The sequence below is a fragment of the Drosophila nasuta genome, chromosome X (genome assembly GCF_023558535.2).
Source record: "Drosophila nasuta strain 15112-1781.00 chromosome X, ASM2355853v1, whole genome shotgun sequence".
In the NCBI taxonomy this organism is placed as follows: Eukaryota; Metazoa; Arthropoda; class Insecta; order Diptera; family Drosophilidae; genus Drosophila; species Drosophila nasuta.
In genome coordinates, this window is record NC_083459.1 from 7,697,722 (window position 1) to 7,715,843 (window position 18,122).

At 38.6% G+C, this 18,122-nt stretch overlaps 2 protein-coding genes across 4 annotated transcripts in view; one reads left to right on the plus strand and one right to left on the minus strand.

The window, feature by feature from the left end:
- Window positions 1-18,122, minus strand: part of LOC132795168 (chaoptin) — a 170,405-nt gene that overhangs the window by 47,393 nt on the left and 104,890 nt on the right. The window lies entirely within an intron of this gene.
- The window catches only part of LOC132795169 (protein folded gastrulation), a 42,776-nt gene that overhangs the window by 7,736 nt on the left and 16,918 nt on the right, over window positions 1-18,122 (plus strand). For both annotated transcript variants that reach the window (XM_060805725.1, XM_060805724.1), the window contains exon 3: window positions 10,396-10,611. The gene's annotated coding sequence lies outside the window, so the exon portion shown is untranslated. The remainder of the gene's footprint in view (window positions 1-10,395; window positions 10,612-18,122) is intronic.

Consider the following 18,122-nt stretch of genomic DNA (forward strand, 5'->3'; position numbering starts at 1 on the left):
GTTGGAGTTTGGCCACATTTGCATGTGCCAGCGGCCACGCCTCCTACGCCCTACACTCACACTCACACTCACAATCGCTTTTGGCCGCGCTTCTGCTTGGCATATTATTTGGGGGAAAAGCATAAAAATAAACTGAAAATTAAACGTTGTCAACCGCAAATGTGACAAGCACTTAATTTTCATGCATGTAAAGTGCGCTCGCAAAAGTGGAAGTGGATGGCCAAAAGCAGCAGGAAGGCAACCATGCAGGCAAGAGCCTGGCTAGGATTGGCCAGCAGGATATAAAGGCTACTACTAACTGTCACAGCATCAAGCCACAGGCGACACACTATTCCCATTTACTATTTGCCATTCAACAACGCCACAAGAACTTGTTGGTTGTAGATCAGCATCGAATTGGAATAAAGAGTTGTTGAACTATTATTGGCTATAAATTTGTTTAAAACAATGGTAGATTGACAGTGTTATTTTTATGCTAGAAAATATACCACAAATGTTCTGTATTAATTCATCTTAAAACATATTCAGCATATTACTATTTTTTTTAGTATTCTATTTCTTTTTGAAATATTTTATTTCATTCTTTTTTACAATTAATTTCCAATTCACAATTAATATTGTGCTAAAAAATATTATATATTAAACATACTCTATATTACTCAGTATTTTACTTCATGTATTCTTTTCCTTTTGAAATATTTTCTTCCCTTCCTTTTTTACAATTATTTTAAAAGTTTCATATTAAATGAATTTAATGAAATTTGTTACAATTGACTTCTAGAAATGTAGAAACTATTTTATAAGGGAAATATATTTTTGCAATTGCGTTTAACAGACAAAATCTAGAATATTCTGTTTGTTATTTAAATGATAATAAAATAATGCCTTAAAGAGCTAATATAATTTAATAATCTAATAATATAATTAATTTTATTGTATTCTAAAATCAATTAAAAAGTTTCTTGAGTTTACAAATGAAGTAAAAATTGTAAAATGAAATTTATAAATAATACTTTTTCTAAGTTTGTACTGATGGTGTTGAGAATCTATATTTTTATAATGATTTAATTTTCATTTAATTTGTTATATATATATTTATGGAATATGAATGATTTAACTTTTACTGAGATCTTTTTCACTTTTCCCTTTGAAAAAGGGTGATTCTCTTCGTATTTCTCTACGCAATTCTTTTCGCCATTCTCTATATTCTATATCTATATTTTATAATGATTTAATTGGGCAGCTAGTAGTTAAATAATTTTTCATTTAACTTGATATATATTTATTTATGGAATATGAATGAGATCTTTTTCACATTTCCCTATGAAAATGAGCGATTCTCGTCGCAATTCTCTTCTTTTCTTAGTTCTCTCTATTTTGTTTATAGTTCTTTACCTAATTAGCTGCTTAGTTCTCTCTGCTCGCGTTTTTTTCTGCTGCATGTTGACAAATTTGTTGGCTGCGCCATCGTTTCCATGAGTGCTATGCACCTGTTCTAGCACTCGCCCCTCCAACGCTTTCATCCCCTTTCCCCTTTTGCAGCCATCAGCATGCATATGGCATTCAGGTGTATACGTAAACGTGTGTGTGTGCAGAGTGTGTGTGTGTGTGTGTGTGTGTGTGTCAAGTGTGAAAGCATATGTTTTTACAATGGGCAACGTGATGGGCGCTGAGTGGAGAGTGGAGAGTGGTGAGCAGGAGAGAGGAGAGCAGGACGAAGCAGAGCAGAGTAGCGTGTGTTGTGGCTTCTGAATGGTACTCGTTGACGGTGAAGCTGAGGGCGGGGGAATGGGCAGTGAATAGTAGTGGCAGGGGAAAGTGGGCGGATAGGACAGTGCAGGGCGTGGCAGGTTAAGGGGCCACGAGTCATGGGCGTTAAAGGGAAGAAGGTGAAGAAGGGGAAACGAGGAGGAGGAAGCTGGATTATTCACATTGTGCAATGCAGTTTTCGGTGTATGCAAAATGAAAACGCGTGTTTTTGCTCGCCACACTTGTCGTTGTTGTTGCAACGCGTTGTTGCTGTTGCTGTTGTTGCTGTTACCATTCGTGTTGCTGTTACTGTTGCTGTTACTAGTGCCAGCGGCAACACCGACGCCTCGTTGCCTTAGGGACAACAGCAAGGGCTTTGAGCGGGGGGAGAGGGAGGAAAGGGTGTTGTTGCCGCTGGGTTATGGCTGTTTCGTTGATTGTTTGTCAGCCGAGGAAGTGAAGGGAAGAGAAGTAAAGAGGGGAGAGGGGGTGTCAAAGAGACAACAACGACGTTGGCATCCGTTACAGCTGTTTGCGGTAGCCAGCGATGTTTTGGTTGACAATTCTCGTTTGGATTTTTGGCCTTTTTATCATATTTTGTTGTTTGTGAATGCTGCTTGCCTACTTCCCATTCCCCATTCCCCTCTTCCCTTCCCTCCCACCCCCCTTAGCTTCCATTGTCGCCTGTCGCTGTCGCTGTCGCTGTCGATGTTGCTGCTGCTGCTGTTGTTGTTAGGGTTGTTTATTATGCAGTATGTTGCGTTTGGGGTTTTCCTCTGTGTGTGTGTGTGTTATTTTTTTTTTTAATTTTATGACTGCGAAAACAACAACAATAAATGCTCGACAACAACAACAACAAGTACGGCAAATAACAAACAACATAATTCCATGATCTCATTACCAAAAATGGGATGTGGTCACACTGCCAGTGGCATGCCTCAAATGCGCGTACGTGTCGCCGGCGAGATAAACATTTATGAAACTGTTGGATCAACAGTCGCAAAGCGCCAAAGAATTGCGTGCCTCGATAATGCTGTGCATCGCTCTCTCTCTATCGGGAATTTCGTTGAGGTAATCTTTGGCAATTTGTTCTTACTGTTACTTTTACTTGCTGTCAAAGTAATCATTCTTATGCTCTGATTAAAACAGAGCTAAATTAATATACTTAAAAATACTGAAAATATACCAAATGTTATACTAAGTATATTGTTAATATATTGATACTTCATTCAAAATATACCATTGAGTGCAAAATATACCAAATTTATATACTACAAAAATACTGAAAATGTACCAAGTGTTATATTTGGTATATTGTTAATATATTGATACTTCATTCAAAATATACCATTGAGTGCAAAATATACCAAATTGATACACTACAAAAATACTGAAAATATACCAAGTGTTATATTTGGTATATTGTTAATATATTGATACTTCATTCAAAATATACCATTGAGTTAAAAATATACCAAATTGTAAGTAGACGTTTCTGCTCATACAAAAGTATTTCTTGAATAACTTCTAAATTTTTATATATACTTCAAAGTACTGCAAATTTACCAAATATTGTATTTGGTATATTGTTAATATATTGATACTTCATTCATAATATACCATTGAGTTCAAAATATACCAAATTGAATGTACCCGTTTCATACATAAGTACTCAAAAGTATTTTTTAAATAACTTCTGAATTTTTATCTGATAGCAACCAAAGTATAGCTTTTATTGTCTGAACAAAAATTTGACTCCAGCTTTAAAATTATATCGTTATACTTCTTTATGCAAGGCAAACATATATTTTCTACATTTAATATTCCATATAAGTATATATTTATTCAGTATTATCATATAATATTCAGCTATTTGTTTCAATGAATTTTCTTTCATGAATACTTCTATATAATTTTCTGTAATCTCTTGCCTGTATATTTTGCATTCGCATTGTCTTTGCTTTTCTTTATTGTATACTTCAAAAGTAATATTCTCCCCTATTGTGTGCTGGATTATTAATTCTTTGTTCAATATATATTTTGCATTCCGCACTCACTATTTATTCAATTCAATTCAGTGGAAAATGTTAGAATGCATTTCTTCTATTCTCCTTAATTCTAGTCTCTGCACTTTTGTATGGTATTCATCGCCTGATCGCTACTTGTCATGGCATACTTGACTCGACACCAACACCAACCAGATGCTCAGGCTCAGGGCTGTTGCTGTTGCTGTTGCCGTTGGGTTGGGTTGGTTTTGGGGGGCGCATAGCGAATCAGTTGCAACAACAATGCAACGATACAACGACAACAACAACGACAATCGTTGTAGGAATAACAACAACAAGAACAACAAGACGAAGAATATCTTGTGAGCAGTTGTGAGCGACGGGGCCAAGAGTCGAATTATGTGAGAAATGTATTAAAATTTGTTGCGACAGCGAAATGCAAGCAAGCAAATTGTCAGCAACACTTCCCCCTACCCCTCCCCTTCCCCTTCCTCCTCGTTTGCTGTTGTTGTTATTGTTGCTCTACAACTATCACTGCCGCCCTCTGCTTTATGCTTCATTCCTCATTCTCGCGCGCTTCATGCTTCATTCTTCATTAGCAATCGCCCACACCAATGCCAGCGATTGCAGCGGGGCCAAAGTTGTTGCAGCTGCAGCTGCAGCTAGTTGTTGCTGTTGTTGTTGTTGCTGCTGCTGCTGTTTGCTGCTTGCTGCTTGCTGCTTGCTGTGTGGCATCTTCTGCCGCAGTTTCCCATGAACCGATGGCGCCCTCTTTGCTGAATGGGCGATTGGCCGTGTGACCGATGCTGACATGTTGCTGATGCCTCAAAGCAGCAACAACAACAACCACAACAACAACAACAACTATGGCAGCCGCATTGTTGCCAGTTGTTAACTTTGTGTGCTGTCAATGATTTTGTGGTTCAAGCAATTCAATTGAAAATGCAATGGCATTAGGCGATGACGATGACGATGACGCGAACGCTGTCGACGCTGACGACGACGATGACGATGACGACGACAACGTTGCTCATGATGATAAACATGATGATGATGTTGCGCGCGAAACAATGCGAGTCATGGGTGGGCCATGGATCGGACCAAAGCGGGCCACTGATCACGACAAGCAAGCAACCAAGCAAGCGGCAGCCCTTCATTGTTGTTGCTGCTGTTGCTGTTGCTCTTGCTGTTGCTGTTGCAGTTGTTGTTGTCGTGCATTGGAACGTGAGATGGCAGATAAATCAATGCCGGCCACAGCAATAGATGCGGCATTGTTGCTGCTCCACATTCAAAATCATTGAACTAATGAGCGAGCCTGCCACTCGATTGCAGTCGCAGCCGCAACAACGACAACAGCAACATGTTGCTGCCGTGTGCCGCCCTGCTCAGTAGCGGCAGCCACTGTGATAAGCACAGCCATAGAAAGTTTAATGACATTACAAAGGCGCTGAGTGCAAGCGAGATAGATGCAGCAAGGCAGAGAAGGGGGATGGTGAGTGGGTGAGAGAGAGAGAGAGAGAAAAAGAGAGAGAGAGAGGGGAAGAATGCAAAGCGAGAGCGTGCGTAACTTTGTCTAATCGAAATCGAAAACAAACCGCATTAAAAGTCGCAATACAAATACATAGACAAGCAGGCACACACATAAACACACACACACACTGACACACACACAACAAAGTCGCTTGCTCGGGGGGAACGTTGACCTCCATTAAAGTGATCGTGCAACGGCCCCAACGCCAGGAGCGGGAGGAGGAAAAAGAGGCGAAAAAGGCGGTGGGCGAGTGACGGGAAGGGGGGAAGGGGGGTAGTGGCGTAAGTGCATTTGTGGGAGTGTCAACGGGAAGGGGCGAGTTATGCTGTCAAGCAGATTACGACAAAGCTTTAGCTTTAATACAGCCATAATATGCAATAGCTATGAATGTATATAACATAGCTATAGCTTTATACTACACATACTTGGCTTTATGTTCGTTGATAATGATTACACAGAACTCTGACCCACAGCGCTTGCCTCCCCTTCCCCTGCTCCCCGTCCCTGTGTCTTGCCTGAGCAAAGTTCTCCACGTAGCTCTTGCTGTGTCTCGTTTTTTCTACTTCTTTTTGTTTTTGTTTTTTTTGGCTGTCCCTGACATCACAACATCACAGCTCTGAGCGCGCAACTCCAGCTGAGAACTGAGAACTGAGAGTTGAGAGCTGAGACTTCTCCTTGTCATTGTCAGTTGCAATTAATTGAGCTTTAATCATGTCTTGGTCGCCCGTCAAGCAATCACTTTTGGTTTTCGAACTGTTGCAATCGTCGTCCGTCAGCTGCATTCAAGTGCCAGTTATGAATAGTATACAAATTATGCAGTCAATTCGAATTCGAGTGCGAGTTCGAGTTCGAGTTTGCGTTGGAGTTGACGTTGACGCTGACGCTGACGTTGTGAATATGTTAAATGATGCTTCTTTCTGATTGCATTTTGAGCAACGTTAAGTATTTCATAATTAATCAATCGCAATCGATTTGATGCGCCACGTTTTCAATGCATTGCATTGTCGTTCGTTAGCACCTTTTTAGACGCTGCCTGCTGCTACGCTGGGTACAGTTCGTGAAGAGCTATTTAGCATAGACACGAATCCAGGGAACAGTTTAATTCTCTGCCTGAGATCAATTGTGCATTTCCGAGAACGCTAGCAACACTTTGATATAAACACAGAAAGAGAACTTTTACCGTTCTCATCTTTTGTACGGTATCAATATAAGCAGGAATCCTGGGAACAGTTTAGTTCTCTGCCTGAGAACAGTTGTGCATTTCCGAGAACGCTAGCAACACTTTGATATAAACACAGAAAGAGAACTTATACCGTTCTGATTTTTTGTATGGTATCAATATAACTAGGAATCCTGGGAACAGTTTAGTTCTCTGCCTGTGATCAATTGTGCATTTCCAAGAACGCTAGCAACACTTTGATATAAACACAGAAAGAGAACTCTTACCATTCTCATCTTTTGTGTAGTATCAATATAAGTAGGAATCCTGGGAACAGTTAAGGTCTCTGACTGAGAACAGTAGTTCATTTTAGGCAATTTCGAGTGCTCTTGCACTTTGTTAACATCTGGTTAACTGTTATTGTGTAGTCATAAATCTTGGGAACAGTTTAGTTCACTCTGAGAATAGTTGTGCATTTTAAGCAATTTTGAGTGCTAGATAAAACACCTCTTGCCCTTCCATATCATCTTTTGTGTGGTATTAGACTAATACCTAATACCTATACTAATACTATTAGTACAAACAAAAATCGTGGGAACAGTTCTCTACCTGAGAACAGTTGTGCATTTTAAGCAGAATTGTGCAATAAATTTCAACACTTTAACAAAAAAATCTTGCCCTCCTGAGGTCGGCACACTCCATTCTAATGTTTAGCCATGTTAGCATCTGGTTATCTGTTTTGTTGTGTGTGGTATTCCCCTGGGACCTGTTTGCCAGCCTCAAGTAAAAGTTCTAAACTGCTCGCCAACTGATGAATGGCTTGATATATTTATGAGCGTGTACTCGTCGTCGACGTGTATTTTATGTAGCCGCAACTCGTTATATTCCGCAGTACACACATCGAGTATTCCCTTCTCCTGTGTGACTGCGACTGCGACTTCGACTGCGATTGCGACTGTTCCCGGGTCGTAGCACCCATCCGGATTCTTTTCCCTCTGCACTGCAGTCTCAGCAGCTGCAGCAGCGAAAAAAGTTTTCATTGTTCATAAATTTTAACGCACTTTGCTATAATGATATAATAATCATTTTATTTCTCATTGTTGTCCCCCGGAGTTTTGCAGCAGTTGGTTTCGCGCTTGGGTTTCTCGCCCCTTTTTTTTTCTTGTTTTCTTATATTTTTTTTTGGTGCTGGATTGTCGCCGTTTTATTGCCACAAGAAAACAACTACAAATTTGCGTTTAATTTAAAAAATATATACGTATTTTGTTGTCGTTTTTTTGCATAAGCGCAAATTATGAACAGCAATAAAAAGTAACAAAAAACAAAAACACTGCAAGGGAGATCGCAACGGCAACAAAAAAAAGCAAAAAAAAAAAAGAAATCAAGTAAGAAGAGCTCTCTACGAAGTAACAAAGATTTTATACACTTTAAAGATGCAGAGTTATAAAAGCGATTGAAATGAAAAGTATTACGCGAAATAAATTTATTGTTTCGATACACTCTAAATCAAGTTTTGTGTTCATTATTCATTAGATATATTTTTAGTTTGCCATCCTGTTCTATCTAATTTATGCAGTGTTCTATGCAAATCGAAAGTGTTTTTTAAAACTTTTTTTTTCTTCTTTAAATTTGTTGCATAATGCTGCTGATAATTGCGATGCTCGCTGCGAAAGAGTATGGCGAAAAAAAATGCCAAAAATTAATAAGAAGACGACAAAACTGAAAGATGATTGCAAAAGTCTGGAAGTGGAAGCTGTCAGCAACAGCGACGTCGACAGCGACGGCGACAGCGACGTTGACGTCGACGTCGACAGAGGCGACATTGCTTGGCGCTAATTTGATTTTTTGTTGCTTTTGCGGCGCCTCAGCGACTGCAGCTGTTGCAGTTGTTGTTGTTGCTGTTGTTGTTGCTGCTGTTGTTGCGGTTGCTGCCGCTGCCGCTGCTTTAGTTGTCTGGGGAGTTACATTTTGACATTTAAACGTGTTTTTGGCACTTGACGGCATTTTTAGCTTGCGGCCCGTTATTGTTGTTGTCGTGTTTTTCTTTTTTATATAAATTTTTTTTTTTTTGGCTTTTTTATTGCTCAATTTTTATTATCTTTCTTGATTTGCGCTTTGCTGTTTTTTATAGCGCCGTTCGCCACTCGCCATTCGTCGCCGTCTGTTTGCCTTTTGTACAAGTTTTCACCAATTTGGCCCACAGCTGTAACCCTTCCCCGCACGCCTCTTGCCCATTCCCCGACAATAGGCAGAACCTGAAAATCTGGTGTCCACTCATAGGCGTCATAGAAATTTCTCGCCTGAATGCAAATTTTACTTTTATTGTTTCATGTTTTAGCAATAACAGACAACAAAAGAAGCAAATTGATTGCAGCTCTGTTTGTTTGGGGCACCCTCATGAAGGACCCAACAAATACACACACACACACACACACACACACAAAAGGCACACACATACGCTTCGAAGGAAAAAAATAAAGTTCCTTGGCAGCGGGCCGAAAATTGAATGTCAACTTGAATGGCAAAACCTGTTTGATTTCCAAATCAACCGAATCCAAATAAAGCAAACGCACATCACAAATTGAAATAGACACAAAATATTGCGCCAAGAAGGGACAGAAAGAGTGCGACAGCCAGAGAGAGAGAGAGAGAAAGAGTGAGTGTGTGGGTGGGAAAAAGAGAAAGAGGATTGAGCATTGAATCGGGTTCAGTTATCGATTTGGGGGGCAAACGCTCATCGAGGCGTAGAATTAAACTGTCAAATTCAACAAATAACTGGATTTGTTACATTCAATGCCATTACGTATACGTACCGTATGCCAGTGCGCAAAGATGCCTAAAAAACATTTGGCCTCATGATGAATTCTTTCGCCTCCCCACTTAAAGGCAAGCGCACTTTCAGTGGAAAAACAAGCTGATAACCAGCTTAAAACACAAAACAACTTTAATCGCTCTCGGAATTTGTTGTGTTAAATTTGATGTAAAGAAAAATAAAACTAAGTCTTATGGAATCATTCTATATCAAGGTCATAAACACAGCCGATAGACGCCACACATAACGCCCACACGCTTCCTCTCCACAAAAAAAAAAACTTCCATTCCTATCAGCAGTAATAGCAACAATAAATTCACTTTTTGCGCTTTCAACATCATTTCGTGGCACGCATTAACCAATTCTTCGCTTTAATCTCGAGAAAACAGGAAGAAATAGAACAGCTCGAATAGTTTAATCTCTCCTAAAAACAAATAACTATTCCATGTTTTTTTCACTACGTATAGAAATTTGAAAGTGAAAGAAGAGCTTGCAATGTGTTAGTCAAATCAAGGATTAATCTTATGTTGAAAGCTTAAATCTTCTTAGAGGTGAATTTGATAATAACAAAGTTTAAAAATTTTCTTGAAAATTATGTAATAAACATTAAGTTACATGTTTATAATTGAAACAGCAGAGCTTTAAGCAGCTTTAAAAGGATAACTCGTATATTGAATAAGGGAAGGGAAAACTAGCTTAAAGGTTCTTAAAAAGACAGGCGTAATGACCTATGAAGTTTTTTCAAAATGTATCTTACTAATGAGTATAGCTAAGCTATACTTTTAAAATGATATACTAAATAGTAGATAAGAGCTGCAGAACCATTCTTGAAAGCTATGAATTACTTTAACGTTGAGCAGGGAAAATTAAAGGAATTTTAAAGCTTTCCTCGGCTATAAAATTTACAGAGATAACTAACAAAGTATATCGAATACTGGATATTTCAAAGCCAACTTAATCGTTGTGCTGAAATCGTATATTAGTTGCTTAAAGCTGTAACTCTGCATTGAAGTATTTACTTTTGCGAATATTTGTAGTAGACCGAGCTTTTAGCAGCTTTAAAAGTTTACAAAATCTCGTTTGATTAATCCAATGTTTGCAAATAAACCATTAATTTCTCTCCCTGTTTTTATTACAGCAATCCCGCAGCTGAGAACTGACTGAGCGAGCAGGGAAGCAAAAAGGGAATCGGGAACTGGGAACTGGGAACTGGGAATTTGGAGCTGGTTACAGGGCGCACCCACATCCTGTCCAGGGAGGAGCAAAACTGTTGGCGTTGCATTTGTTATTCCTGTTTTCCGATTGTTTTTTTTTTTGTTTTGTCGTTCGTGACATTTATGTCGCCTGCATTGGGGTGAGTACACGCATTACAATCAAAAAAAAAGTGGTACAGTAAAGCAGCGTTGCAACGAACTGCAAGCCTGCAAGAATGAAATGTGAAAATTGATAGATGGTTTGATGTAGCGTTGTTCGACTGTAGCACATAAATAATTTTGATTTTTGTTAATTTGTTGTTTTCGCGCATTTTCTGCTGATAATTTTCGAGCCCATAAATTGCATAAATATTTTGCCGACGTTCGACTTTATGGAGTGCGGGGAGAGCGAGAGGGAGGTGTTAGCTGTTCGCTGATTGCGAATGGGCAAACTTCCCATTTTGATTGAATTTCATTTAATTTTGTTTTATTCTTTAACGCGTTGTTTTATTTTCGTTTTGTTTGTTGTGGCTTTTTTTCGCGCTGATGTTTTAGTTGATTAAACACAACTGTTTACGCGCTGCCCTTTTCACTGTCCCTCCCCCTTCCCCTCGCAACAGGCGTTTGCCTTACGTTCGTTTTACGCTTTTTGCTGGAAATGCATTTCCCAGTTTTCCAGGCAGCACTTTTCCACGACGCGGCTGTTTCTTTATCACAATTGCCATAAATTACGCGAATGCGCGGACCGAAAAATCGTAATAAAAAAAAATTGCTGAGCATAAATATTGGCAATATTGTCGTTGTTGCTATCGCAACTTGTTGTTGCTGTTGCTCTTGCTATTGATGTTGTTGTTGTTGTTGTTGTTGTTCTTGGCGCTGTGCATTGAATAAAAATTACAAAATCCAAATTAATGAACTCGCTGTTGTTAAATTGGTTCAATAACATTTCAATTGCGTTGACATAATTTTAATTAAAATAAAATCGCTTACAACAACAACAACAACAACGAGAAGAAGATGAAGGAGCGCAGCTCGGAATGAAAACACACAATGAATTTTAAATCGAGCCGAGCTGTCGAAATTACCGGCAAACGGGGTTAATCAACCAACGAAGTAAGCAACGATCGATCGATTGACTGATCGACCAACTGATCGCGAGCTAACGAACAAAATGAAGCTTATCGCATCGCAGGGGGTCGCAATTTGCATTTAATTGCATTTACCAGGGCTGCATGCCTAATTCCCGCACCTAAAACAAAGCATTTGCCACCTTCAGCCAACGATTTCGATTGCGATTCTCCCCGCCCCCGAATGCGACTTCAATTTCAGTGCTGAGACTGAGACTTCGACTGAGACTTCGACTGAGACTTCGACATCGACTGAGACTTCGGCTCTGGCATTGGCGTTGGCGGTGGAACGCACCCGGAAGCGATAGCGAGGCAACCAAATGGTCGCAGATAACTTGACCATGGGGGGAAAGGGAAAGAACCGGAGGGGCGAAGAGAAAGAAACAGAGGCAACGAATGAACCAGAGAGGGAGTAAAAAACAACGTAAGAAGTGGGAGAAAGAAAAGAATTAAAATATATAACAGAATACTACGAAGTAAACAAAAAAAACAACAAAAAAAAGAATTCACAGATCGTTGACGCACTTGCCACCAGCTTTGGGTATCCCCTCAGCCTCTTCCCCCTCCACGATCAACCCCCTTTAGCCAATCTTCTTTAGTCATGTTGCCCCTGAGCAAAAAACAGTTGGCGCTGCTTGCATTGCAAATCTCTCGAAATCAGCACAAAATGCCAGCATACAGACCGTGCTTACATATGTAAATACAAACAGATATATATACATATATATATATATATATATATATATGTATATATCTGGTAGTCATCATGTGGCATCTGCATAAATGCATAAATGAGTTGGCTTGAGCTCAAGTGCGATCATATCAGCGAAAGAGCGAGAAAGAAAGACATCAAGAGATCGAGACTGCGTCAGATCTGTAACAAACATATTCTACATACTATATACATATATACATGTATCTACGTATTTCACTATAAATAATCTGGAGAGAGTATATAAATAGTTTGCTATGCTCGTGATCTAAGCGGAAGTGAGTCAATATTGCTGTTGTTGTTATGAAATTTTGCTGTGAAATAAGAGCCTACAGCTGGGTGCTGTGTAATAGGGTTGTCAACGCGTGCAAAGGTTGCCATATTTCCGCTCGATGCCAGGGTTGCTCTGGCAAAAAACTTGCTAATTACCTTTCGAAATATTTTGCAATTAATTTGATATGAACTTGTTTTTTGCTTCCGCAAGTGAAACACAAAATTTGCTTTCAGTTTAATTAAAATGTTTCATTTTTCATTGCTAAATGAGTGTGCAAAACTTTTCTACAAAAAATGTATAGTTTTGCACAAACTGTGTAATTGTGTGTGGAATACAAACGATGATTCAATTAAATAGTTACGAGTGGAAAAATATTAGTTTGCATATTTCACAAAATTATGTAAATTAAACGGAGGAGTTTATAAAGTATTTTTATGCTTGTTGTTTGGCATACCCAGCTTAGTCATGCTGTGGGTACAGGGTATGCAGCGTGCTTATCATGAACTTGGCTTGATCGTGACTCGAACAGAATACTTCGCATAGCAACGTAATTCGTTGTAATATTTACACAAATTGTGCAATAGAATTTCGCCTAATTTTCAATCACTTCAAATAAGAATGAAACATAAATTGAGCATCTTTGGAAATTGATTCGATTTTGTCTCGAAGTGAGCAGTTATTGATCCAACTAATCACTGGGCATTCTGAAGAGCAAACAGAAGTGGGCAGACAAAAGACAGCTTGTGGCCATTTGGAAGTCACTCGATGCAACAATACTCGTAATAATAATAATAGCAATTATTTATCAATTAAGCAGTTGCATTTAATTTAATTGAGCGTTGAAGTTTGCCTACGAGTAAATGCCTACATACATATAGTATATGTATTTATTTATATTTTATTTCTTCGAATTTGTTGCGACTAAATTTATGCGTAAAAGTTCAATTGCGTTCAAAATGCCAATAATTTCCTGCGGTTGTTGTTGCTGTGTTATTGATATATTTTTGTTGCTCTCTGTCTGTCTATCTGAGCTCATGCATATTGCATGTGACAATTTATTTATTGATTTACTTTAAATTCCAACAGCAGCAACAACAACGGCTTTGAACTAACTAAACACAAATACAGCGAGTGTCATCCTGCCAAATGTGCCAACAGCAAATTGAGGGAGAGAAAGGGAAGGAGAAATAGTGCGAGAGAGAGAGAGAGAGAGAGAAAAAGTCTGCTCGCCATTCTCCATTCCCATTCTCCATTCCCATTTGCATTTGCTTTGGCTGCACATTTCCATTTGCTTCACATGGCAAAATGAAAACGTGTCAAAGGTGTTTGCAATTTTGCAGTCAATTGGCATTAATTGAGTGTGAACACAAAAATATTTTGTAAATCGTCGTTTCATTGTACAAGTGTGTGTGTGTCTCTGTCTGTGTCTGTGTGTTTGTGTGGGGGAGGCTTCCTCCTCTTTCTCTCCTCTTCTCTTCTGTCTCTCCCTCTGTTCTCTCACCCAGCGAGTGGCCGCAAAATGTGTCGCGCAATATGCAAATTGATTTGCCGAACAATTCATTTGCAAAATGTGTGTTGCATAAGCCGCAATGAAAATTGAGGCCCAAATGGGAAGCTTTAAATGCAACCGCAATTGCCACATTTTTGTTGCAGTTGCACTAAGCCCAAAACAGCATATCTACACGGATCTCTGATTGTTTGTTGCTCTTGTTCCAACAAACTGCCAACTGCAAACATTTCTCCTATTTTTTTTTTTTGTTTTACTACTGCAAATGCAAAGTGTTTTTTGGCCACCATTCGAAATTGCCACAATTAACCCAAATTTTATTTTTGCGAATTATTTGGCATTTTAATGATTTATTTATGAAATTATAATCAATTTCATTTCATGCAAACCAAAACATGATTTAGCCATAAAAAAAATAAACCTTCGCACATTCCAAATTATCATATAGTTTTATGCTCTTTATATTTATCTTTTTTTTTTTTTAGTTGGTGATGCATAAGATATTTGTAAAATTTGTAATTTCATTTGCATTGAATAACATTTGTAATCGTAAACATTCCAATATTTGCATGCCAAATGTGTTTTGTAAATGGCTGAAAACAAAAATATATGTAATTTTAGAATTAATATTCTCAGTTGCAAGAAAAATGCAATCAAGCTCTACAATTCTTGTTATAGTTTTCATATTCGAAAATGTATTCACTCATAAATATCTAAAATAAAAATCGATTTAAAATTTAATTGAATAATGTATAATATGTATATGAAATTAATATTCGGAATATTATTTGGTATATTTGTTATTTTGATTGTAGTACTATATCGATGTAGCAAATATAGCCATCGGTATATTTTAGTATTTTTAATGTGGTACTGCATCGATATACCAAGTATAGTCATCGGTATATTTCAGAATTTTTCGGTATATTTTTATAATATGGTTGTATTTGAATGAATAATGTATAATATGTATATGAAATTAATATTCGGAATATTATTTGGTATATTTGTTACTTAATGGTATATTTTGATTGTAGTACTATATCGATGTAGCAAATATAGCCATCGGTATATTTTAGTATTTTTAATGTGGTACTGCATCGATATACCAAATATAGCCATCGGTATATTTCAGAATTTTTCGGTATATTTTTAGAATATGGTTGTATTTGAATGAATAATGTATAATATGTATATATATTATTTGGTATATTTGTTCTTTAATGGTATATTTTGAATGTAGTACTATATCGATGTATCAAATTTAGCCATCGGTATATTTTAGTATTAAATATAGCCATCGGTATATTTCAGAAAATTGTCGGTATAATTTTAGAATATGGAGTACTGGGTATCTCACAGTCAAGCACTCTCGGATGTAGCTTTCTTACTCGTTTATATTGAATCTAGTATTTAATACTACATTGAATTATACATAAAAGAGAGTACTGACTTAGTCATTTGTTCTATTATTTGCTTTTCGGTATAATCAAACTATGGAATAGTATAAATATTCCATATATTTTCATAATATATTTCATACAAAACCCCAACAATTTCTTGTTAAAATCCGAAATGGTATCGTCTGTTAAACATGTTATGTATAATTTATTTGTCAGCTGTCCCATTCTGATCTTAAGCCTTAACACTTATCCACTCAGAGAATACTCAAGACGTTTGAAGTACCCTATCAATTTATTTGTGGTGCGCAACTTTCACAAGCTAAGCAAATAGAAATCTGTTAGATACTTCTTCTGTAAGAGGGAGAAAAAAAGAGTGAGAGAGAGAGGAAGAGAGTGTGTGTGAGAGAGAGGGCGAAAAAAAACTATTTTGTTGAATTGAATATCGATTCACACCACGTTCCACCCACAATACAACAGTTGAGCGGTTAATTTGGCAATTTTCTATTATTACATACCGCCCACAAAGCAACCACAAATCAAAAAAAAAAAGAGAGAGAGAGACAAACACATGCACGTACTAATCAAATATGGCACAAATAAAGGTTTGGCCTTGAATTTTGCGTAAAGAAAAAAAAATTTAAAAAAATAAAATAAATAAATGTGCCACAGAGCTGGGGTAAACAACAACAGCAAATAATACACAATTGTTTTCTCTTTTTTTTTCATTTATTTATTTCATTGATGTTGTTGTTGTTGTTGTTGCTTGTGGCTGGTCACGAATCTCCGTTTGACGCTGTTTGCGCATTTTGCGGCCCTTTGCGTTGCGAAAATTACATAAAATACAATTGACAAAAACGCGCTAAATGGAGAATTCAAAGCAAACCGTAACGCAGCACACGCACATTGCATTTGAAATTGAATTTGAATTTGATTTAATTTTCGATAGCTGGCAAATGCATTTCATCAATGCAAACGCGGCTTATTTTAATTAGTTGGCTAATATCCACCGATGGAAGGTTGAAAAGAGAGATAGAGGGAGAGGGAGAGAGGGAAGCCCGCTGTGTAGGCGGGTTTTTCAGTCGGGTTTCAGTTGGGTTTCAGTTGGTTTTCATTTGGGTTTTGGCCCCAAGGCCATCCGGGGAGTGGGGGGAGAGACCCACAAAAATTGAGCTACGCCAGTTCCGGCAAAAGTCGCTGTCCGTTCGCATGTTGCCAAAAGTTGACACTATACTACATACATACATCAATTTGAGTGTGCGTCTGTTTGCTTTTTATGATTACTAAATCTACTAATTGGTCTGGCATTTTATGGTCGCCTGTCGCTTGTCGTTTGCTCTGTTCGCCTCCCCCATTCTCTCCGTGCCCTTTACAGAATTTTGAATATAATTCAATTTGAGAATAAAAAGTATGAAAAAAAGGGGCACAGCTTTTTTTTACGAGTGCCTCTCTGTTCCGGCACACACACAATTGGAATGTATCTCGGGGAGTTATAAAAACAAAGAGAAGTGTCGTTAAATGTGTTTTTGTTATAAATAGAATTATACGAGTAGCTTAAGCTCATATAATTGTCGTCCCCAAAAATACTACAACTACTTAACTACTTTTATGGCGAGGGAGGAAACTAAGTTCAGTCCGTGCCCCCTTTTGAGTTGTTGCTCCCAGAAAACAAAAACAAAAACCAAAAACATAATGCTGACGCCTAAAACTTATCGTCAAGTTCAAGTGTCGCTCGCCCTCGCTCTCTCCCTCTCTCTCTTTCTGCTACTATCTCTGTCTGTCGTCTAGCTAACGAAATTGATGTGTCTCCAGTCGACCTTATCGATGCTTATCGGTCGGACTGTCGACCGTCAGAGTTGCAGCTTGCTCACGCTCCGTTCATGCAATGCAATTAGACGCCATCCATTTGTGAGCTGCCCACAATAATAGCACACATGAACAACACACACACATACACACACACATACTTTCTGTTAAAGTTTGTTTCACATGCACTTGCTGCTGTTGTTGCTGCTGCTGTTAGTCATGTTGCTGATGTTGGCTGCTGTTGATGCTTGTTTGTGCAGCGCTTTGTGTGCTGTCTGTCTATCTTTAGAATTTGGCCAGACAATGGCCAACAGCAGCAGCTGGAGTCGCGAGCTGTCTAACACGTTGATAAACCACAGACACCCAACAGCAACAGCAGCCAAAGCAGCAGCAACGTCGATCATAAGGCCCGCCGACAGCTACAACTACAAAAGATACAAACGTTAACACTGAGAGATGTACATAGATATATAACCAAACTGAGATACAGCTTGAGATAGCGAGATAGCGAGCCAGAGATAGACGATGCAGTGCAGCAGCAGCAGCAGCAGCAGCAACAGCAGCAACAGCAGCAACAGCAGCCAAATCAAACACGGTCGCTGGGTTTGTTGGTCGCCAGGTTGTTGGTCTGCTGATCTTGCAACTGCCGCCGTTTGCCACTTGCCGCCAGCAAGCAAAGTAACAATAACAAAAACCCACCACAACAGCAACAGCAACAGCGACGGCGACTGCGGCATCGGCGTCTGACATTGACAGCGTTAATTGAATTGCAAACAGCGAGCAGAACACGTCGAGTTCGCTGTGTGTGTTGCTGAAATGCCAAACGAAAGCTTCTTCTTTCGCGCT